General features: G+C 34.9%; 1 long non-coding RNA gene across 2 annotated transcripts; it reads left to right on the plus strand.

Annotated features, from left to right (window-relative positions):
* The first annotated feature begins 5923 nt into the window (after positions 1–5923).
* On the plus strand, positions 5924–7551 carry LOC122053690. Of its 2 annotated transcripts, none has more exons than XR_006132306.1 (4): positions 5924–6558; positions 6635–6769; positions 6858–6929; positions 7506–7551. It is a non-coding gene; the product is annotated as an uncharacterized LOC122053690 (long non-coding RNA). The 2 variants fall into 2 exon arrangements; XR_006132307.1 differs by having other exon boundaries at positions 6853–6929; positions 7506–7545.
* The last annotated feature ends 783 nt before the right edge of the window (positions 7552–8334 follow it).

Here is an 8334-nt window from a genome sequence, read left to right on the forward strand (position 1 = left end):
GCGTTTCGCTTATAGTTTTATTTTTCCTCCTACTGCAGATAAAGGAAAAGCTAAGATATGAAAGGGAGGTGACAGGGTGGTGGTGGTGATGAAGGTGTGTGATGACTGGACTATGAAGAGATCCAGAGTTTGCTAGCAAACCTTCAGGACCTATCTGTTTAGAGTTTATGTTTTAATTCTCTTCTTAAATACTATTATGAAGTTTTGTGAGATTGTGATTGAGTTTGATTCGTATTTGTAGCTTATCATGTCCTACTCTTGGAGTTATGTTTAGTTCTTATTGCTAGACTAGTTTTCGTTGATTATAGTGTGATTTTATTACTGCGTGGTTGTGAAAAGTGTGTTCCAGCCGCCTGTGGCTGCGTATATATTGTTTGTATTATGGATTTGGTCACCGGTACAGGGGAGATTCTACCGAAATTTTTCGGTAGGAATTCCTCTGGGGCCGTGATGAATCTAAGTGTTGCTAATATTAGCATAAGTGACACTAGTAAGTAGAGTAGTAGTTAGGTAACGGTTGCCCTTAGAGAGTAGTAGTAAGAAGGGTGGTCCTTACAATTAGTATTGATAAAATATTGAATTTGGCAAAATTTGAAATAATATTTTTTAATAATATTTTTTAAATATTTTTTAATAATATTTTTTTATTATTTTATTATTTTTTCTCGAAACTCATAAATTTTTATTTCTATCTTTCTACCACACTACTAATCTAGGATTAAGTTCTGGGATAAGTTTTTTTTTGCTCACTTTTTCCGTGCAAGATTCAATGGCTCTCCAAGAAAGCTATAGCACCACTCGACCACCGCTCTTCTTCGGTGAAGACTTCGGCTACTGGAAAGGCCGAATGGAGTCATACTTACAAACCGAGTTTGATGTCTGGATGATCACCAAGACCGGGCTTAAAATACCAACTGACGGCGTCGGCATACCACTACCGTACGAGAACTGGGACACGAACTTTATCAAAAAGGTAGAAGCAAACGCAAAAGCAACGTATACACTTCAGTGCGGCTTAACGAATAAGGAGCTGAATCGCGCCGACCCATTCTCAAGCGCCAGGGAGCTGTGGGAGAATCTGATTCAGTTACACGAAGGTATGTCAGACACAAGTAAGCATGATAAATTATTTGAATTACATGAGCAGACTGATACTACTCCGGCCGAGGAAGGTATTGCGTTGGTTGCAGGTACAAGCATAACACAGGAAGCTATAAAGATGAAGGCAACATGGCCAGAGTCATCAGACGAATCTGAATCCGACGCAGAAGAGCATACGAGTTTCCTCGCTCTACCAGTACTAGCATCCGTGGCCGAAACCGAGTCCGAGTTCGAATCCGAAACCGAGAACGAGTCAGACACCGAGTCCGAGCGAAGCCACAGATCTGTATCCGTTTCCGAATGATCCAAACTCACTGTAAGCTCTTTAATGTCTAGTATCGACTTAGAAAATTTAGAAAAAGTAATTCCTTACCTGCTAAAGAAATTGGCTAAATCCAACATCCAGGTTAAGTCGCTCCAAAAGGAGGTGACAACCCTTAAGGAAGCGACTTACTTGAGTGCTTTAACTGATCCAGTTCAAATTGGAAGTTCGACCCAAGTCCAACAACTTGAGGAAGAAAATTCCAATTTGAAAACTCAAATTAAAGAACTCAAGGACACGTTGGAACGGTTCACCTTAGGTTCCAAGAATTTGGATCTAATTCTTGGAAAACAGCGAGCCAGTTACAACAGATCTGGACTTGGATTTAAGACCAAAACAAAATATAAATCATATCTGACTTTAGTAAATATAAATAATAGAAAGGTAGTCCAAGCATGGGTACCTAAGTCCAACTTGGTCAATCAAGTTGGACTTGGTCAATATTGGGTCCCCAAGGATCAAGTCTACTATCTCGATAGACCATATCGAGGCTATGATCCAGGGGGAGCAAAAAGAAAAATGATCTTAATAAAACAAATTTAAAAATTCAAAATCAAATTAAAAAATTCGAAATTAAATTATAAATTCAAAATTCAAAAATTCAAAATCAAATTAAAAATTCAAAATTAAATTAAATTCAAAAATCAAAAATCAAATTAAAAAATTCAAAATTTAAAAATCAAAATCAAATTAAAAAATTCGAAATTAAATTCAAAATTCAAAATTTAAAAATCAAAATCAAATTAAAAATTCAAAATTCAAAAATTCAAAATCAAACTAAAAATTTGAAATTAAATTATAAATTCAAAATTTAAAAATCAAAATCAAATTAAAAATTCTAAATTAAATTCTAAATTCAAAAATCAAAATGAAATTAAAAATTCTAAATTAAATTATAAATTCAAAATTAAATTATAAATTCAAAAATCAAAATCAAATTAAAATTTTGAAATTAAATTATAAATTCAAAATTCAAAAATCAAAATCAAATTAAAAATTTGAAATTAAAATATAAATTCAAAATTCAAAATTCAAAATCAAATTAATAATTTGAATTCAAATCAAAATATAGATGGAGGATTCAGAATAGCTGGCACCCCCAACTGAACTACCCGACAGGGTAACTGAACTTAATCTACCCGAAATGGGTAAAACAAGAGTAGATTACCCGACAGGGTAATTAAGGTTAGATTAAAACGGGCTAAGTTTAACTTGACCCACAGTACTGGTGAAATTTTTGGATGATAGTATGTTAGGGAAGCTTGGGCATCGCATGTCTAGGAAGATATGGCTTCAACCTGGTGCATTTGGCCAAGTGGAACTGACCGAAACTACCCTTAAATGGATCCTAACTAGTTAAACCAAGGTTTAGTATTAAGTTCAATGGGTAGGACTATTTGGAAAACCTCGAAGGCATGGTTACTTTAATGAGTTCCTTGTGACTCACCATAGCCCAGAAGTTTATCCAAAGAATGCTTACTTGTTGAACCCAAAGTTAAACCTGAATCTAACACAAAGTTAAACCTTACCCTAAAATTTAACCATAATTCATCTCACAACAATTATAGGGTTCCCTGATTGAAAATTTAGATCGGGTGAGATGACTAAGATATTAAAAATTAAAATTGACTTGAACTTAATTTTAAAACTTAAGTTCAAAACTTAATTTCAAAATTATTTCAAAACTTAATTTCAAAATCATTTTAAAACTTAATTTCAAAATGATTTCAAAACTTAATTTCGAAATTATTTTAAAACTTAATTTCAAAATGATTTCAAAACTTAATTTCAAAATTATTTTAAAACTTAATTTCAAAATTCCTTTAAAAATCTTTTCAAAATTCCTTGAAAAATCTTTAAAACTTAATTTCAAAATTCCTTTAAAAATATTTTCAAAATTTTTCAAAATTATTTTAAAAATCTTTAAAACTTAATTTCAAAATTCTTTTAAAAATCTTTTCAAAATATTTCAAAATTATTTTAAAAATCTTTAAAACTTAATTTCAAAATTCCTTTAAAAATCTTTTCAAAATTATTTTAAAAATATTTAAAACTTAATTTCAAAATTCCTTTAAAAATCTTTTCAAAATTTTTAAAACTTAATTTCAAAATTCTTTTAAAAATCTTTTCAAACTTATTTTAAAACTTAATTTCAAAATTCTTTAAAAACTTAATTTCAAAATTCTTTTAAAAATCTTTTCAAACATATTTTAAAACTTAACTTCAAAATTCTTTTAAAAGTTTTTTCAAATTTCTTTAAAAACTTCATTTCAAAATTATTTTAAAAATCCTTTAAAAAATTCTTTCAAATTCTTTCAAAATTCATTTTAAAAATATTTTCAAAATTATTTTTAAAATCCTTTAAAAAATTCTTTCAAAATTCTTTTAAAAAATCTTTTCAAAATTATTTTAAAAATCTTTAAAACTTAATTTCAAAATTCCTTTAAAAATATTTCAAAATTATTTTAAAAATCTTTAAAACTTAATTTTAAAATTCCTTGAAAAATTAATTTCAAAACTAACCCTATGGATTTCAAAATTTACATGCTTGGACTTTAGAACCCTAAGGATTTAATGTGGCATTAATTAAGGGGGAGTGAGTGGAGTCAAGCTAAGTTTCTTTTAAAATAAATTTTATGGTTTTCATTATCTTTAAAAGTTAAACTCTTTGAAAAGTTAAAGCAAATCCAATTTTTTTTACTTTAAACTTTTCATAAACTTATACGTCTAAGATTGAGTATGCTTGTACTTTAGGGCTCTGATACCTGATCAAAACAATTTAGATAACTTAACATCTAGTTAACTTGATTCATGCTTGGACTTAAGGACCAACCAATTTGATTAAATAAACTAAATTAAACATTTAGTTTCTCCCTCTCCGCCCTAAAAATTAACAAGTTCTTACTTCTAATTTTTCAACAATAAGTATTGTTAAGCTAAGAGTCTTTTTAACTTAAGCTAAGTAGTTCATATAAAAACCTTCAAACTTTTGCAAACTTAGCCAACCTTTCAAATCTAACTTTTTATAAATTCTTACTAAGCTATTTTTTTTACCTTAAAGTATTAAAAATCATAGTTCTGCAAAATTCTAACTCATTGCCTTCAAAATAATTTTTGCTAAGTAAAAAGAGACTTCAATATTCTTTAAGATTTTCAAAATTTAACTAAGTATATTTCAAAAATCAACTAAGTTTCAGAAAGTGGCTAAAATCGTTCTTAATAGTCTACTAAATATTAGCCTTTTAAACTTAGTTAAAAATTTTTCCAAGTAATTTACCATTCATAAGCCTAATCTGTTTTTTTTTCTAAGAAAAATTAAAAATTGCTTGAAACTGGCTTATTTTTTGATAAATGGCAAAGGGGGAGAGTAGGGAAATTCAAAGTAAAACAAAATCAAAATCTAATTCAAAAGTAAAAGGAAGCTCTGTATTGAGGGCGAGTTTCACAAAAGTTTAAGTGTTAACTTAAGTAATGCTTTTATTTTAATTTATATACTTAAGCTTCACTTAAAATCTTTTGATATATTCATGCATCTATTTTACTTAACTTTAAATTTGTGTTGCCATAATCAAAAAGGGGGAGATTGTTGGTGTGGGAAGCATCCGACGAAAAAAACCTAAGTTTTGATAATGGCAAAAGATTCAAAGTTAAGGTGTGTTGTTATCTAACATGTTGAATGAGTGTTTCAGGAAAGTCCTAACTGCGGTTAGGCAGGTGAAAACCCTAGGGGGTGGTGACCCTAGGTCCTAGGGGGTGGTAACCCTAGGTGGAGAAAAGTCCTAGCTGCGGTTAGGCAAAGAGAAAACCCTAGAGGGTGGTAACCCTAGGTCATAGGGGGCGGTAACCCTATGCAGAAAGTCTTGGAAGGTCGATGGCTTCAGGCAAAAGTCCTAGGGGTGGTAACCCTAGGTGGAAAGTCCTGGTGTCGCGAACCAGGTGAAAGACTGGACTAGCCGGGAAGCGGATGTCCAGCAGAAAGTCCGGAAGCGTCGAGTGCTGAGCAAAAGTCCAGTCGATCTGGAGGATCACACTGGCAACAGGTAAATCTCCTGAGTGGAGTAGGTGAGGACGCGCTCCCCGTAGAGGGAACAGTAGGCGTCGGGTCGACCTAGGGTTTCCGGTCGGAAATCCGAAGTCAGACCCGGACAGTCCGGAGATTGTCACAATATTCTTTATCATATTTATACTGTCATTTTATGCTAACTTTGTGTTGCAAGGTGTTTTTTGTGATTAACATATCTTGCAGGGACCAAAGTGTAAGATACCGTAAAATCAAATAATAAATGTTATTGGACGAAAATTCTTATTGGATTTTTCTGAAATTTTTAGAAATTTTTCTGTGATTAAACGGGGTCCGTATGACCTATTTTGAGGGGATAGATTCGGGATACAATGGAGGCTTGTTTTGGAATATCCATTTAAGTGGGAGTTAATTGAGGAATTAACTTAGAGGTTAACCTAAGTATTTAAATCCTTAATTTCCGATTTCCTCTTCTCACTTTCTCCTAATTTTTCTTTCCCCGATCTCCTCTCCCAAGCCTCTCGCGCAACCTCTTCTTCCCCGACGCCAACGTCGCAAGGGAGATGATCGTGCCGGCGCCGGTTGACCCTCCATTAGCAGGTAGATGGAGCTCGATCGCCGGAAGGAAAGGGCCAACGCTTGCCCTCACGCGTGGTGCCCTAGATCCTGTTTCTGCCACCTGATTTCCTTGTCGTCGTCGCCCTTCTTGCGCCGCCGATCACCACGAGTTCACTGCTGGCGACGGTCTTCTCCAGTGTGTCTCGGCCGAGCCTCCCTCTTCCTTCTCTCAAGGTGTGGAGCCTCTCCTTCTTCTTGCCGATCTTGTCACCGTGCCCTAGATTGCTGACACCGAGTCTTTCTCGCCGAGCCTCCCGACCACACCACTCCACACGATGTAGCCGGATCACGCGCGCGAGCTCTCTTCGTCCCGAGACTCACCAGCGACTCAACTCCTTCCCTTCCAACCAACCGCCGCCGTCCCTTTCCTGTACCTGATCGCCGACCTCTCTGCTTCTAATCACCAACCTAGCTTCAAGATTGATGTTGGGTTTGATCCTTGGTCTGTTGTGAAGTGTCCGGCCAAGCTGCATTGATCCGGCAATGTGACCGAAAGGTGAGGGTTGAGGAGTTTGATCTCGTGATCAGTTATGGAAACGTTGATTTTGATTTAGGGTGTGTTGAGGTTGCAGATGGTTTGCTGTGGCGGTTCTTGTGGGGTGGAGGGTTGCTGCTAGGGTCCGGTGAGGCCATCAACTCCGGCAGTAATCTTCTCCAGCAGTAAAACACCAGTTGGGGCATCTGGATTGAGCTAAGGTTTTGTTGAGGTGAGTTTAATGTTGTGAATTAGGGGTTCAACAAATCCTTTGCTATATGATTGGATTTATGGATTGATTCTTGGATGAATTAGTGTAGTGCTTCTTTGATAGTTGACGGCATAGAACTTCTTGGGTTGTAAGATTCAGAATTTTGCTGTCATACCTCAAGGTGAGTGTTTTCTGGTGATGTATCTCTAGATCCTTCTATTATTATTCTGTTCTATCAGTGTTGTTAATGGATATTAGATCATGTTTAGTTTAGAGCACATGGGAGCATGTAGAGGGATTCGTTGTAGTTGGATGCTCTTGTGTTGGATTAATTGATGACTGGTAGGTTATGTATTGGATTAGATTAAGCATTCTACATGGATTGTTGATGATAGATTGTTGATGATGGTATTGGGTTAACATAGATTGTTGATGATAGATTGTTGTAATCTGTGTAGATTAGTTGAAATGGATGAATTGTGTGAAGTTGATTCATGGTTAAGGAATTAGAATTCAACTTTGATATATTGATTTGGATTGAATCTTGGATTGATTTGTGGATTTAGAAGGATTTTTGATGAGTTTGGATTAGTGTTGGATTGATGATGAATTATGTGAGTTAGATTGAGGATTATTTGGAGGATTTATCAGAGATCAGATTTGAGTGGAGATATCCTAGTTGAGTAGGGATTTTATTTAGCTATTTTAATTCATGTGAATTTAGCTAAATAAAATATGTAAATATTGATTTATGCAGGACTTTGATATGGGATGATCATCACGACGTGGGATTTATTTCGGACACGATCGACAAATTAAGGCGGGTATTTCTTCCTTTACCTCTATGTAGATTTTCTTGTACTTAGTGCATGGTTGTTATCCGATGGATTAGACTGCTTTACCTTATATCATATCTGTTTGTTGACTTCCTGCTAGAGACTTATGCTTGATCTTTGAGGTGTTCCATTTAATTCATATACCGTCTCAACTCTTGATATCTACTCTATGGTGATTACACGTGTAGAGTATGTCTTGTAGGGATTGTCGGGTGGCTGGTATTATCATGCTGATTGGGTATATGATGCGGACTGTACATAGGTGGGTATGTGTATAGGAGTCATCTGGTTGACCGTGCATTTACATGTGGTGTGTATATCCGTATTTGTTATGTACTTTTGGAGGAGTGTGTTGATTGCACGTCTGTGGTTTATACACGTGTCCGATGTGTTTTTATTGGAGGATACATGTTGATTGTATAGGTGGGGTTGTCCATGTGTGTCTGATATGTTCATTGGGGATTATTGGTTGATTATACATGTGTAGTTGTATACATATGTTTGGTGGGATATGTGGAGGTATCATGACGATTATACTCATGTTGGAGGTATTTATGAGGTTTGGGGTTGTTGCATGGATGATGATTATATATATATATATATCATGTTCATCATTCATTGCATCTGATGACCATTGTCTCCCTTGTGGTGAGAGAGTCATCAGTTGGTTTGGTTTAGCACCGCACACTCGGCCACTCATGGGTAGTGGTAGTTGGAGCAGTTGCTGCTAGTCCTGTCGTGCCACCCGGT

The sequence above is a fragment of the Zingiber officinale genome, chromosome 3A (genome assembly GCF_018446385.1).
Source record: "Zingiber officinale cultivar Zhangliang chromosome 3A, Zo_v1.1, whole genome shotgun sequence".
In the NCBI taxonomy this organism is placed as follows: Eukaryota; Viridiplantae; Streptophyta; class Magnoliopsida; order Zingiberales; family Zingiberaceae; genus Zingiber; species Zingiber officinale.